The sequence below is a fragment of the Eleutherodactylus coqui genome, chromosome 3 (assembly GCF_035609145.1).
Source record: "Eleutherodactylus coqui strain aEleCoq1 chromosome 3, aEleCoq1.hap1, whole genome shotgun sequence".
In the NCBI taxonomy this organism is placed as follows: domain Eukaryota; kingdom Metazoa; phylum Chordata; class Amphibia; order Anura; family Eleutherodactylidae; genus Eleutherodactylus; species Eleutherodactylus coqui.
In genome coordinates this window covers 223,053,053-223,067,675 of record NC_089839.1, presented here as the reverse complement: position 1 = coordinate 223,067,675, position 14,623 = coordinate 223,053,053, and positions in this window count along the sequence as shown.

Genomic DNA, 14,623 nt, shown 5'->3' with positions numbered 1-14,623 from the left:
TGCAGACGACCGACGAACAGTGGTGTGCAACCTTTGTCGTGCCAAGATCAGCCGGGGAGCCACCACCACCAGCCTCACCACCACCAGCATGCGCAGACATATGATGGCCAAGCACCCCACAAGGTGGGACGAAGGCCGTTCACTGCCTCCGGTTTGCACCACTGCCTCTCCCCCTGTGCCCCAACCTGCCACTGAGATCCAACCCCCCTCTCAGGGCACAGGCACTACCGTCTCCTGGCCTGCACCCACACCCTCACCTCCGCTGTCCTCGGCCCCATCCACCAATGTCTGTCAGCGCACCGTCCAGCCGTCGCTAGCGCAAGTGTTGGAGCACAAGCGCAAGTACGCCGCAACGCACCCGCACGCTCAAGCGTTAAACGTGCACATAGCCAAATTTATCAGCCTGGAGATGCTGCCGTATAGGGTTGTGTAAACGGAGGCTTTCAAAAGTATGATGGCGGCAGCGGCCCCGCGCTACTCAGTTCCCAGTCGCCATTACTTTTCCCGATGTGCCGTCCCAGCCCTGCACGACCACGTATCCCGCAACATTGTACGCGCCCTCACCAACACGGTTACTGCCAAGGTCCACTTAACAACGGACACGTGGACAAGCACAGGCGGGCAGGGCCACTATATTTCCCTGACGGCACATTGGGTGAATTTAGTGGAGGCTGGGACAGAGTCAGAGCCTGGGACCGCTCACGTCCTACCCACCCCCAGAATTGCAGGCCCCAGCTCGGTGGTGGTATCTGCGGCGGTGTATGCTTCCTCCACTAAACCACCCTCCTCCTCCTCCTACGCAACCTCTGTCTCGCAATCAAGATGTGTCAGCAGCAGCACGTCGCCAGCAGTCGGTGTCGCGCGGCATGGCAGCACAGCGGTGGGCAAGCGTCAGCAGGCCGTGCTGAAACTACTCAGCTTAGGAGAAAAAAGGCACATGGCCCACGAACTGCTGCAGGGTCTGACAGAGCAGACCGACCGCTGGCTTGCGCCGCTGAGCCTCCAACTGGGCATGGTCGTGTGTGACAACGGCCGTAACCTGATGGCGGCTCTGCAGCTCGGCAGCCTCACGCACGTGCCATGCCTGGCCCACGTCTTTAATTTGGTGGTTCAGCGCTTTCTGAAAACCTACCCACGCTTGTCAGACCTGCTCGGAAAGGTGCGCCGGCTCTGCGCACATTTCCGCAAGTCCCACACGGACGCTGCCACCCTGCGCACCCTGCAACATCTGTTTCATCTGCCAGTGCACCGACTGCAGTGCGACGTGCCCACACGGTGGAACTCTATGCTCCACATGTTGGCCAGGCTCTATGAGCAGCGTAGAGCTATAGTGGAATACCAACTCCAACATGGACGGCGCAGTGGAAGTCAGTCTCCTCAATTCTTTACAGAAGAGTGGGCCTGGTTGTCAGACATCTGCCAGGTCCTTGGAAACTTTGAGGAGTCTACCCAGATGGTGAGCGGGGATGCTGCAATCATTAGCGTCACCATTCCTCTGCTATGCCTGTTGAGAAGTTCCCTGCAAAGCATAAAGGAAGACGCTTTGCGCTCGGAAACAGAGGCGGGGGAAGACAGTATGTCGCTGGATAGTCAGAGCACCCTCCTGTCTATATCTCAGCGCGTTGAGGAGGAGGAGGAGGAGCATGAGGAGGATGAGGAGGAGGGGGAAGAGACAGCTTGGCCCACTGCTGAGGGTACCCATGCTGCTTGCCTGTCATCCTTTCAGCGTGTATGGCCTGAGGAGGAGTAGGAGGAGGATCCTGAAAGTGATCTTCCTAGTGAGGACAGCCATGTGTTGCGTACAGGTACCCTGGTACACATGGCTGACTTCATGTTAGGATGCCTTTCTCGTGACCCACTACGGATTACTGGGTGTACACACTGCTCGACCCACGGTATAAGGAGAACCTTTCCACTCTCATACCCAAAGAGGAAAGGGGTTCGAGAGTATTGCTATATCACAGGACCTTGGCGGACAAACTGATGGTAAAATTCCCATCCGACAGCGCTAGTGGCCGAAGGCGCAGTTCCAAGGGCCACGTAGCAGGGGAGGCGCAGAGATCAGGCAGCATGTACAGCACAGGCAGAGAAACACTCTCTAAGGCCTTTGATAGCTTTCTGGCTCCCCAGCAAGACTGTGTCACCGCTCCCCAGTCAAGGCTGAGTCGGCGGGAGCACTGTAAAAGGATGGTGAGGGAGTACGTAGCCGATCGCACGACCATCCTCCGTGACGCCTCTGCCCCCTACAACTACTGGGTGTCGAAGCTGGACACGTGGCCTGAACTCGCGCTGTATGCCCTGGAGGTGCTTGCTTGTTCTGCGGCTAGCGTCTTGTCAGAGAGGGTGTTTAGTGCGGCTGGGGGAATCATCACAGATAAGCGTACCCGCCTGTCAACCGACAGTGCCGACAGGCTTACACTCATAAAGATGAACAAAGCCTGGATTTCCCCAGACTTCTCTTCTCCACCAGCGGACAGCAGCGATACCTAAACAATACGTAGGCTGCACCCGCGGATGGAAGCATTGTTCTCCATCACCATCAAAAACGTGGACCTTTTAGCTTCATCAATCTGTGTATAATATTCATCCTCCTCCTCCTGCTCCTCCTCCTGAAACCTGACGTAATCACGCTGAACGGGCAATTTTTCTTAGGCCCACAAGGCTCAGTCATATAATTTTTGCAAACAATTTTTATACGTTTCAATGCTCATTAAAGCGTTGAAACTTTCACCTGAACCAATTTTTATTTTAACTGGGCTGCCTCCAGGCCTAGTTACAAATTAAGCCACATTAACCAAAGCGATTAATGGGTTTCACCTGCCCTCTTGGTTGGGCATGGGCAATTTTTCTGAGGTACATTAGTACTGTTGGTACACCAATTTTTTGGGGCCCTCGCCTACAGTGTAATCCAATTAATTTTTTGCCCACCTGCATTAAAGCTGACATTACATCAGCTGTGATGGGCAATGCAATGGGATATATTTATGTACCGCCGGTGGCTTCCTGGCACCCACCCATGCTGTGGGTCCACAGGGAGTTGTAACTGCATGTGTCTACTTCTAAAGAACCCCAGTCTGACTGGGGAATGCAGTGTGGGCCGAAGCCCACCTGCATTAAACATGACATTACCTCAGCTGTGATGGGCAATGCAATGGGATATATTTATGTACCACCGGTGGCTTCCTGGCACCCACCCATGCTGTCGGTCCACACGGAGTTGTAACTCCATGTGTACACTTCTAAAGAGCCCCAGTCTGACTGGGGCATGCAGTGTGGGCCGAAGCCCACCTGCATTTAATCGGACGTTACCTCAGCTGTGATGGGCACTGCAATGGGATACATTTATGTACAGCCGGTGGGTTCCAGGGAGCCACCCATGCTGTGGGTGCACACGGAATTCCCATTGCGGAGTTGTACCTGCCTGTGACTATTTATAAAAAACCGCGGTCTGACTGGGGCATGCAGACACCTTGACAGAATGAATAGTGTGTGGCACATAGGTTCCCCATTGCTATGCCCACGTGTGCAGCTCCTGATGGCGGTGGCACAGGATTATATTTCTCATTGCTTCTGTACAGCATTGTGGGCTATCGCCCTGCCCCTTTTAAAGAGGGTCGCTGCCTAGCCGTGCCAACCCTCTGCAGTGTGTGCCTGCGGTTCCTCTGGCAGATGCACTTAAAAATAGACATGAGGGTGGTGTGGCATGAGTGCAGCTGAAGGCTGCGCAGGGACACTTTGGTGTGCGCTGTGGACACTGCGTCGTGCGGGAGGGGGGGGGGGGTTGCGCAGCATGTAACCCAGGAGAAGTGGCAGCGGAGTGTCATGCAGGCAGTGATTGTGCTTTGTTGGAGGTAGTGTGGTGCTTAGCTAAGGTATGCATTGCTAATGAGGGCTTTTCAGAAGTAAAAGTTGTTGGGAGGGGGGGGGGGGCACTCTTGCCGCTATTGTGGCTTAATAGTGGGACCTGGGAACTTGAGATGCAGCCCAACATGTAGCCCCTCACCTGCCCTATTCGTTGCTGTGTCGTTCCCATCACTTTCTTGAATTGCCCCGATTTTCACAAATGAAAACCTTAGCGAGCATCGGCGATGTACAAAAATGCTCGGGTCGCCCATTGACTTCAATGGGGTTCGTTACTCGAAACGAACCCTCGAGCATCGCAATAATTTCGTCCCGAGTAACGAGCACCCAAGCATTTTGGTGCTCGCTCATCTCTATACAAGAGTATAACTACTATAATACTTCCCCCTATGTACAGAAATATAACTACTATGATACTGCTCCTATGTACAAGAATATAACTACTACAACACTGCCCCCTATGTACAGGAATATAACTACTATAATACTGCTCCTATGTACAAGAATATAACCACTATAATACTGCTCCTATGTATAAGAATAAAACTACTTAAATACTACCCCCTATGTACAAGAAAATAACTTCTATAATACTGCCCCTATGTACAAGAATATAACTACTATAATACTGCCCTCTATGTACAATAATATAACTACTATAATACTTCCCCATATGTACAGGAATATAATACTCCCCCCAATGTACAAGAATATAACTACAATAATACTGCACCCTATGTAAAATAATATAAGTACTATAATACTGCTCCTATGTACAAGAATATAAATACTATAATACTGCCGAATATGTACAGGAATATAACTACTATAATATTGCTCCCTATGTATAAGAATATAACCACTATAATACTGCCCCCTATCTTCAAGACTATAAATACTATAATACTGCCTACTATGTACAAGAGTATAGCTACTATAATACTGCTCCCGATGTACAAGGATATACCCACTATAATACGGCCCCCTATGTTCAAGAATATAACTACTATAATACTGCCCCCTATGTACAAGAGTATAACCACTACAATACTGCCCCCTATGTACAGGAATATAACTACTATAATACTGCTCCTATGTACAAGAATATAACTACTACAACACTGCCTCCTATGTACAGCAATATAACTACTATAATACTGCTCCTATGTACAAGAATATAACCACTATAATACTGCTCCTATGTACGAGAATATAACTACTATAATACTGCCTCCTATGTACAAGAATATAACTACTATAATACTGCCCCATAGGTACAGGAATATAACTACTATAATACTGCCCCATATGTACAGGAATATAACTACTATAATACTGCTCCTATGTACAAGAATATAACTACTACAACACTGCCCCCTATGTACAGGAATATAACCACTATAATACTGCTCCTATGTACGAGAATATAACTACTATAATACTGCTCCTATGTACAAGAATATAACCACTATAATACTGCTCCTATGTATAAGAATAAAACTACTTAAATACTACCCCCTATGTACAAGAATATAACTTCTATAATACTGCCCCTATGTACAAGAATATAACTACTATAATACTGCCCTCTATGTACAATCATATAACTACTATAATACTGCCCCATATGTACAGGAATATAATACTCCCCCCAATGTACAAGAATATAACTACAATAATACTGCCCCCTATGTACAAGAATATAACTACTATAATACTGCTCCTATGTACAAGAATATAAATACTATAATACTGCCCAATATGTACACGAATATAACTACTATAATACTGCTCCCTACGTATAAGAATATAACCACTATAATACTGCCCCCTATGTTCAAGAATATAACTACTATAATACTGCCCCCTATGTACAGGAATATAACTACTTTAATACTGACTCCCTATGTACAAGAATATAACTACTATAATACTGCCCCCTATGTACAAGAATATAACTACTATAATATGTACAAGAATATAACTATTATAATACTGCCTCCTACTGGTATGTACAAGAATATAATTACTCTAATACTGCCCCCTATGTACAGGAATATAACTACTATAATACTGACCGCTATGTACAAGATTATAACTACTATAATACTGCTCCTATGTGCAAGAATATAACTCCTTTAATACTGCCTCCTATGTACAAGAATATAACTACTTTAATACTGCCTCCCTATATACAAGAATATAACTACTATCATACTGCACCCTATGTACAAGAATATAACTACTATAATACTGCTCCTATGTACAAGAATATAACTTCTATAATACTGCTCCTATGTTCAGGAATATAACTACTATAATACTATCCCCTATGTACAAGAATATAACTACTATAATACCCCCCATTATGTACAAGAATATAACTACTATAATACTGCCCCTATGTACAAGAATATAACCACTATAATACTGCCCCTATATACAAGAATATAACTACTATAATACTGCTCCCTATGTACAAGAATTTAACTACTATAATACTACCCCTCTATGTACAAGAATATAACTACTATAATACTACCCCCTATGTACAAGAATATAACTACTATAATACTGCCCCCCAATGTACAAGAATATAACTACTTTAATACTGCCCCCTATGTACAAGAATAAAACTACTATAATATTGCCCCCTTATGTACAAGAATATAACTTCTATTTTACTGCTCCTATGTAGAAGAATATAACTACTATATTACTGTCCCCTATATACAAGAATACAACTATTATAATACTGATCTCTATATGCAGGAATATAACTACTATAATACTGTCCCCTTTGTACAAGCATGGAAGTGGAAAAAGTAGAGAGCGCCACAGGTGGATCCAATCCACACTAGCTCAGCTGTGTGGATGCGGTCACAAAGTGTCTTTTCCTCAGTGCTCCAATCCTTCAATGTAAAGGAGAGCTGCAGATACAGGCTGGGGGGTCTAGATGAAGAACTCCCCCAGATATAATAAAGAAAGAAAAAGAGAAAAAAACCGTCAGAAAAAAGGATCCGCGCTCACAGGTGAAGTGCACTGAGGACAAATTCACGTGTAGACAGTGGTGAAATAAAACACTTACTTGGAAGGAGGGGGGTATGATGTACAGATGCCCCCTCCTCAGAGTGTCCACCACAAGGTATAGAGCTGTGCTCCAAGTAGCAAGATGATTCTCCAGTTGTTGAAATCAAACAGAACTTTTAATACGGCAACGCGTTTCGGTGCAGAATAAGGCACCTTTCTAATGGCTTGAGAAAGGTGCCTTATTCTGCACCGAAACGCGTTGCCGTATTAAAAGTTCTGTTTGATTTCAACAACTGGAGAATCATCTTGCTACTTGGAGCACAGCTCTATACCTTGTGGTGGACACTCTGAGGAGGGGGCATCTGTACATCATACCCCCCTCCTTCCAAGTAAGTGTTTTATTTCACCACTGTCTACACGTGAATTTGTCCTCAGTGCACTTCACCTGTGAGCGCGGATCCTTTTTTCTGACGGTTTTTTTCTCTTTTTCTTTCTTTTGTACAAGCATGTCACTACTATAATACTGCTCCCTATGTAGAAGAATATAACTACTCTAATACTGCCCGCTATGTACAAGAATATAACTACTATAATACTGCCCCCTATGTACAAGAATATAACTACTATAATATTGCCCCCCTATGTACAAGAATATAACTTCTATAATACTGCTCCTATGTAGAAGAATATAACTACTATAATACTGTCCCCTATATACAAGAATACAACTATTATAATACTGATCTCTATATGCAGGAATATAACTACTATAATACTGTCCCCTTTGTACAAGCATGTCACTACTATAATACTGCTCCCTATGTAGAAGAATATAACTACTCTAATACTGCCCCCCATGTACAAGAATATAACCACTATAATACTGCTCTGCTATGTACAAGAATATAACTACCGTGTTTGCCGAAAAATAAGACACTATCATATTATTTTTTGCCCCCAAAAGGGCACAGCGTCTTATTTTTAGGGGGGGGGGGCTTATAGTTACCTGTTCCACGGCGTTCCGATGCCTTCCGATGGTGTCCGCCGGCGGCACAGCGTCCTCCTCGTCTCACAGCTGCCTTCTGCTGGAGACAAGGCTTTGAATATACTGCCTCCAGCAAAGCGAGCACTATGTTTGACTTATCGAGTGCTTGCAGCCAATCACAGCCGGTGCTCGATGAGCCAATCATAGCCATTCAGTAATGTCATACACTGAATGGCTGTGATTGGCTCATCGAGCGCCGGCTGTGATTGGCTACAAGCGCTCGATAAGCCAATCACAGCGTTTGCTTTGGTGGAGGTGGGGTATTTAAAGCCCTGTCTCTAGCAGAAGATCAGCTTTGAGATGAGGAGGACTCCGCGCCGCTGCAGCACCGCCGGAGACCATCGGAACGCCGCGGAGCAGGTGAGTTTTGCTTTTTTCTTTTGGAGGGGGGGGGGGGGGGGGGAGGGGCACCTGAAATAGTTCCTATTCTCGGGGGAGGCCTCATATTTCAAGCCTTCCCCGAAAACCCGATAGTAAGACCTATTGGGGTAGGACCTATTTCAGGGAAACACGGTACTTTAATACTGACTCCTATGTACAAGGATATAACTACAATGATATTGCTCCCTATGTATAGGAATATAACTACTATAATACTGCCCCATATGTACACGAATATAACTACTATAATACTGCCCCCTATGTACAAGAATATAACTACAATAATATTGCTCCCTATGTATAGGAATATAACTACTATAATACTGCCCCCTATGTACACGAATATAACTACTATAATACTGCCCTCTATGTACAAGAATATACCTCCTATAATACTGCCCAATATGTACAGGAATATAACTACTATAATACTGCCCCTATGTACAAGAATATAACTACAATAATATTGCTCCCTAAGTATAGAAATATAACTACTATAATATTGCCCCCTATGTACACGAATATAACTACTATAATACTGCCCTCTATGTACAAGAATATACCTCCTATAATACTGCCCAATATGTGCAGGAATATAACTACTATAATACTGCCCCCTATGTACAAGAATATAACTACAATAATATTGCTCCCTAAGTATAGGAATATAACTACTATAATATTGCCCCCTATGTACACGAATATAACTACTATAATACTGCCCTCTATGTACACGAATATAACTACTATAATACTGCCCCCTATGTACAAGAATATAACAGGTATAATACTGTCCACTATGTACAAGAATATAACTACTATAATACTGCCCCCTATGTACAAGAATATAACTACTACAACACTGCCCCCTATGTACAGGAATATAACTACTATAATACTGCTCCTATGTACAAGAATATAACCACTATAATACTGCTCCTATGTACGAGAATATAACTACTATAATACTGCTCCTATGTACAAGAATATAACCACTATAATACTGCTCCTATGTATAAGAATAAAACTACTTAAATACTACCCCCTATGTACAAGAATATAACTTCTATAATACTGCCCCTATGTACAAGAATATAAATACTATAATACTGCCCTCTATGTACAATCATATAACTACTATAATACTGCCCCATAGGTACAGGAATATAACTACTATAATACTGCCCCATATGTACAGGAATATAACTACTATAATACTGCTCCTATGTACAAGAATATAACTACTACAACACTGCCCCCTATGTACAGGAATATAACTACTATAATACTTCTCCTATGTAGAAGAATATAACCACTATAATACTGCTCCTATGTACGAGAATATAACTACTATAATACTGCTCCTATGTACAAGAATATAACCACTATAATACTGCTCCTATGTATAAGAATAAAACTACTGAAATACTACCCCCTATGTACAAGAATATAACTTCTATAATACTGCCCCTATGTACAAGAATTTAACTACTATAATACTGCCCTCTATGTACAATCATATAACTACTATAATACTGCCCCATATGTACAGGAATATAATACTCCCCCCAATGTACAAGAATATAACTATAATAATACTGCCCCCTATGTACAAGAATATAACTACTATAATACTGCTCCTATGTACAAGAATATAAATACTATAATACTGCCCAATATGTACACGAATATAACTACTATAATACTGCTCCCTACGTATAAGAATATAACCACTATAATACTGCCCCCTATGTTCAAGAATATAACTACTATAATACTGCCCCCTATGTACAGGAATATAACTACTATAATACTGACTCCCTATGTACAAGAATATAACTACTATAATACTGCCCCCTATGTACAAGAATATAACTACTATAATATGTACAAGAATATAACTACTATCATACTGCACCCTATGTACAAGAATATAACTACTATAATACTGCTCCTATGTACAAGAATATAACTTCTATAATACTGCTCCTATGTTCAGGAATATAACTACTATAATACTATCCCCTATGTACAAGAATATAACTACTATAATACCCCCCATTATGTACAAGAATATAACTACTATAATACTGCCGCTATGTACAAGAATATAACTACTATAATACTGCCCCCTATGTACTAGAATATAACCACTATAATACTGCTCTGCTATGTACAAGAATATAACTACCGTGTTTGCCGAAAAATAAGACACTATCATATTATTTTTTGCCCCCAAAAGGGCGCAGCGTCTTATTTTTAGGGGGGGGGGGGGGGGCTTATAGTTACCTGTTCCACGGCGTACCGATGCCTTCCGATGGTGTCCGCCGGCGGCACAGCGTCCTCCTCGTCTCACAGCTGCCTTCTGCTGGAGACAGGGCTTTGAATATACTGCCTCCAGCAAAGCGAGCACTATGTTTGACTTATCGAGTGCTTGCAGCCAATCACAGCCGATGCTCGATGAGCCAATCACAGCCATTCAGTAATGTCATACACTGAATGGCTGTGATTGGCTCATCGAGCGCTGGCTGTGATTGGCTACAAGCGCTCGATAAGCCAATCACAGCGTGTGCTTTGGTGGAGGCGGGGTATTTAAAGCCCTGTCTCTAGCAGAAGATCAGCTTTGAGATGAGGAGGACTCCGCGCCGCTGCAGCACCGCCGGAGACCATCGGAACGCCGCGGAGCAGGTGAGTTTTGCTTTTTTCTTTTGGAGGGGGGGGGGGGCACCTGAAATAGTTCCTATTCTCGGGGGAGGCCTCATATTTCAAGCCTTCCCCGAAAACCCGTTAGTAAGACCTATTGGGGTAGGACCTATTTCAGGGAAACACGGTACTTTAATACTGACTCCTATGTACAAGGATATAACTACAATGATATTGCTCCCTATGTATAGGAATATAACTACAATAATACTGCCCCATATGTACACGAATATAACTACTATAATACTGCCCTCTATGTACAAGAATATACCTCCTATAATACTGCCCTCTATGTACAAGAATATACCTCCTATAATACTGCCCAATATGTACAGGAATATAACTACTATAATACTGCCCCCTATGTACAAGAATATAACTACAATAATATTGCTCCCCAAGTATAGGAATATAACTACTATAATATTGCCCCCTATGTACACGAATATAACTACTATAATACTGCCCTCTATGTACAAGAATATACCTCCTATAATACTGCCTAATATGTACAGGAATATAACTACTATAATACTGCCCCCTATGTACAAGAATATAACTACAATAATATTGCTCCCTAAGTATAGGAATATAACTACTATAATACTGCTCCCTATGTACACGAATATAACTACTATAATACTGCCCTCTATGTACACGAATATAACTACTATAATACTGCCCCCTATGTACAAGAATATAACAGGTATAATACTGTCCACTATGTACAAGAATATAACTACTATAATACTGCCCCCTATGTACAAGAATATAACTACTATAATACTGCCCCCTATGTACAAGAATATAACCACTATAATACTGCCCCCTATGTACAGGAATATAACTACTATAATACTGATCCCTGTGTACAAGAATATAACTACTATAATACTGCCCTCTATGTACACGAATATAACTACTATAATACTGCCCTCTATGTACAAGAATATACCTCCTATAATACTGCCCAATATGTACAGGAATATAACTACTATAATACTGCCCCCTATGTTCAAAAATATATAACTACTATAATACTGCCCCCTATGTACAAGAATATAACCACTATAATACTGCCCCCTATGTACAAGAATATAACTACTATAATACTGCCCCCTATGTACAAGAATATAACTACTATAATACTGCCCCCTATGTACAAGAATATAACAGGTATAATACTGACCACTATGTACAAGAATATAACTACTATAATACTGCCCCCTATGTACAAGAATATAACTACTATAATACAGTCCTCTATGTACAAGAATATAACTACTATAATACTGCCCCCTATGTACAAGAATATAACTACTATAATACTGCCCCTATGTACAAGAATATAACTACTATAATACTGCCCCCTATGTACAAGAATATAACTACTATAATGCTGCTCCCTATGTACAAGAATATAACTACTATAATACTGCCCCCTATGTACAAGAATATAACTACTATAATACTGCTCCCTATGTACAAGAATATAACAGGTATAATACTGACACGAATGCACTGGAAACCATTTACTATAAAACTGCCTGTTATCCTGTATATAATACTGCAGTGTAAGTCCTCATGCACATTTGCACGCACTGATTTCACTGCAGAATCTCGCAGTGGTATCCTTGCGTGCCTGCAGCCATGGAGAGGGAAAATACATGTTCTTTACCTCTCCAGACACTGCAGGGCTCTCCTCAGTGCAGGCCGGATCTTCTTTCCTCTGCCCGACGGATGTGCCATGCATACCTTTTAATTATTTTAAAATCTGCTCTCCTGCGCATCTGCGGCACAGTGCAAAAACAGCTGCGGCTGTGCCGCGGATGCGGGCGGCTTTCATTGACTTCACTATAAGCAGTAGGAGCTGCATGTGCGAGAAATCTGCCAAAAAATGGAGCATCCTGCGATTTCCTGTGCATGCGACCCGCACGCAGCGAAGATATCACGCCTGCGTGCTTTAAGCTGCCCTACGGATGCTAATGCATCCCTATGGGCAGCAAGACGCACGGATCTCCCGTGTGGGGGCCACTCACAGGCTTTATGAATGAAATCTGCACGTGGACATTGGGCCTAAGTCAGAGTTGTGGAGTTTTTTTGGAGCACTTGGGTGTTTTCAGGAATACGGGCTGCTTGTCCAATGTGGAGCTTTAGGGTGAATAGGAAGCAGCTGTCAGTGCTGTGTGTGACAAGGACAGAGAAATGTCACAAGGTGGCTCCACACAGTCACTGGTGCTGGGAGGATGCCAGAGAGCTTGAGCTGCGAGACGAGCAGAGCTATAATTTACAGATTGCTGGTTTGCTGGTTAATTGGTAGTTTGCCATAGAAGATAAACAGAACTGAACACAAACAAACATTCTCCATGGAACATCAGGCTCAGCGCGAGCACATAAACCCGGGGCGAGACGATGTGTGCGGACGGAGGGGCAAGGAGACGGCATAGAATTAGCCATCTATCTAATCATCAGATGCTCAAAACACTCTGCTGACCCACAGGAGACTATGGGTCAGTGTTGTGTGATAATCAGAAGGATCTGGCCATTGGGGCACCAAGAGCTTCAGAGCAGCGTTTCATAGAATATGCTCAGTAGAGAATCTGCTGACGTGTGACAAATGTATTAAGTGTATCAAGAATATGCAGTGCCTCTGTGTACCAGGCTGAAATCTACACTAGCTACCAACAGAAGTAGCTTCCACCTAAAATTTGCATCAGCTTCTGGTGTAAATTATCTAAGAGGTCATTTGTGGCCACGCCCCCTAATGCCTGGTTCCACCACTTTAAAAAAAATATAACTGAAATAAATCTTCAAAACAGTGTAGTTAGGATGGTTAATGCATATGCCCCACTCTGTCTGTCTACACTATCCTGCAAGTAATTGAGCACCTGAGCAAGAATCAGAAGTAGTATTTATTTGCATATGGTAATACTCAGTGGCGCCCCTTTGGCCCTAATGACATCAGATACTTTCAGTGGTATACTTTCTACTAACGTCTGATACACTTTAGTTGGTGTTTTCCTAGTGAGTTCTCTCAAAGCAGGTGGACACCGTTCATGTTTCCTGACCTGATGTTCCAGGTCATCCCAAGATGTTCAGCTGGGGATTCTATGCAGGCTAGTCCAATCATTGAATGTCCATATCCTCAAACCAATGTAAAACAGCGTTGGATGTGTGACAAGATATGTTGTCTGGTGGAAGTGTGGCCGACCATTTCCAGCATGAGGTGTGCTTGAGATAAAACACATCAAATACCTGGAATGATGCGGGCTTTGTTGGCTGTTATGTTTGATTGCACGTTAGAAACAGTGATGGCAGGAGAGGGGTCCAAACATTTACAAGAGGAGATCATTGCCTGGTACAAAAAGGAAAAGGATAAAAAAACAAGGTAGAAAAAAATCCCACGCTCCTTCGCAGTTCGGATCATGTAACAAATATAGGTCTATTGATGGAAATTAGCAAAAAAAGGTGTGGGAATCCAGACACATGGATAAAATTTTTCCTTTGCTTTATTTCCTTACCAGGCTTGCATAGTCAGATACATGGTTTCACAGATACATGGTTTTACAAGTACAAGAACGCGTATCGGCGTAAAGCCTTGTT